Source organism: Mastomys coucha, unplaced genomic scaffold (assembly GCF_008632895.1).
Source record: "Mastomys coucha isolate ucsf_1 unplaced genomic scaffold, UCSF_Mcou_1 pScaffold7, whole genome shotgun sequence".
NCBI classification, from domain to species: domain Eukaryota; kingdom Metazoa; phylum Chordata; class Mammalia; order Rodentia; family Muridae; genus Mastomys; species Mastomys coucha.
The window spans coordinates 15,917,125-15,919,092 of record NW_022196913.1 but is presented as its reverse complement, the minus strand read 5'-3'; the positions used below and the strand labels follow the sequence as shown (position 1 = coordinate 15,919,092).

At 35.7% G+C, this 1,968-nt stretch overlaps 1 non-coding gene across 1 annotated transcript; it reads right to left on the bottom strand.

Moving 5' to 3' along the window:
- Positions 1–1,321: 1,321 nt before the first annotated feature.
- On the bottom strand, positions 1,322–1,464 carry LOC116082902. Its single transcript, XR_004115517.1, has one exon. It is a non-coding gene; the product is annotated as a small nucleolar RNA SNORA48 (small nucleolar RNA).
- Between the last annotated feature and the right edge of the window lie 504 nt (positions 1,465–1,968).

Sequence of the window (1,968 nt, the reverse complement as noted above, 5' to 3'; positions counted from 1 at the left end):
TCATTTTTGGAAAAAAAATAAACACATTTACTCTCCTACATTTTTATTAGAAAAGTTTGTCTTTGTGAAAAAAATAGGCATTTAAAATATTGTAGGATATGAGATATTTATATTTTAGAAATCCTTCTATACTTTGAGATTTGACAGATAAGTATTTATAATTCCTATAGTTTATTGAAAGCTGTACACACAAAGTAATAACTCAAAATGCAATGATGTTAGATACTAAGAAATGAGGGGGAGAGAGCACACTTTAAATATAATTAATTTTCATCTTCTTCTAGTCAATTTGACCTTTTCTGAAACAGCATAAACCCTTTAGAAAGAAAATATTGTAACCTTTCTAAAGTCATATGGATGTTCAGTTATGATGTTTCAACCTGGTTTTTTTCTTCTGTTGTTTTGATCCCACTGTGTTTGTTTTATTTTGTGAAGAGAAGTGTCAAAGACTGTCCACACTGGTTAGGAGGCCTGCCAAAATCTAAGACGACTTTCAAAAAATAGTTCACAGACAGCCTGCAATTATAAAGTATACCAGCAGCAGCTGGAGTCTTGCAGTCCTTCCCTGCCTTTCAGCCTCTGATCTTGTGCATGATACAGGTAACTAGTCAAATTTCAGACTTGGCATCAGGAATCCTTCTAGACTCTCCTGTGCATCCTTTGGTTCAGACCCTTCAGTTGATCATCAAAGGCCTCCTTATATCTGCTCCCTCTTCCATATTGGTTTCCGTCTTAGTTAGGGTTTTACTGCTGTGAAAAGACACCATGACCAAGGCAACTCTTATAAGGACAGTATTTAATTGGGGCTGGCTTACAGGTTCAGAGGTTCAGTCCACTGTCATTAAGGTGGGAGAGCATGGCAGCATCCAGGTAGGCCTGGTGCAGGAGGAGCTGAGAGTCCTACCTCTTCATCTGAAGGCTGCTAGCAAAATACTGACTTCTAGGCTAGGACAAGGATATCGAAGCCTACATCCAGTGACACATCTACTCCAACAAGGCCACACCTTCTAATAGTGCCACTACCTAGGAGGAGCATACACAAACCATCACAATTTCATTTCCTTCTCTACCTTTCTACATTTCCTCCCCCTTCCCTTTCTCTTCTTCTCAACCCTCTTCATTTCTGCCTCAGTCTTCCTTGCTTCTAATGTTCTGTTCTTCCTTCCACAGCACAGATTGGCTTTGAACTTCCCATTTTCTCTTTGCTTGTCTCTCAAGTGCTGGGATTATAAGTTTCATGTATTCCAAATAATAATGACCTCAATAAGAAAATGTTTATTTTCAAAGCATATTTTTCTATTCATCTGGACCATTAATACTTTAAAATGTCCTAAGCATAAAACAGCTTTGGTTACCAAGCCAGGCATCAAGCTAGGATGAAGAAAGGACTGCTGATTGCTCTGTTCCTGACTGATATAAGAACAACACCAACAATAAGGGGCCTCTTTACCCACTGCTGGGAGGTGGTAGTTGACTCATTAATGTTTATCTTTATTACGTTTTCAACATGTATATATTATGTATGCTATGGTCAGCAATTTTCTTTTTGTTACCAGGATATTTTTGTCTTTATTAAGAAACGAAACAGGAAATAAATCAAAGTGATAAACTTACTAAATAATAGCCTATAAGAAGAACTTTCTTGTCTTAAAAAAAGCGTGTTTACCAGGCCATTAAAGGTAGCATTATCTTTTTCTAATTTTGTGTCTAAATAAATTCAAAATTCTCATATGATAAAGTTCAGCAAGTTTGATGGTCTTGTTTCTTGATAACAAGATATCATAAGAGGATAAGAAAAGGGTATTAAAATATGTAAATATGTACATAGGTAGATATATAAATTATGTATAAAAAAGCAATCATTTGCTTATGAAATATAGTGAACCAAGGGCTATATTTCCTAATTTCAACACTTAATGGAAAAATAATGCAATTTCAACAGCGAGAACAATAAAGAAGCTTAATAAG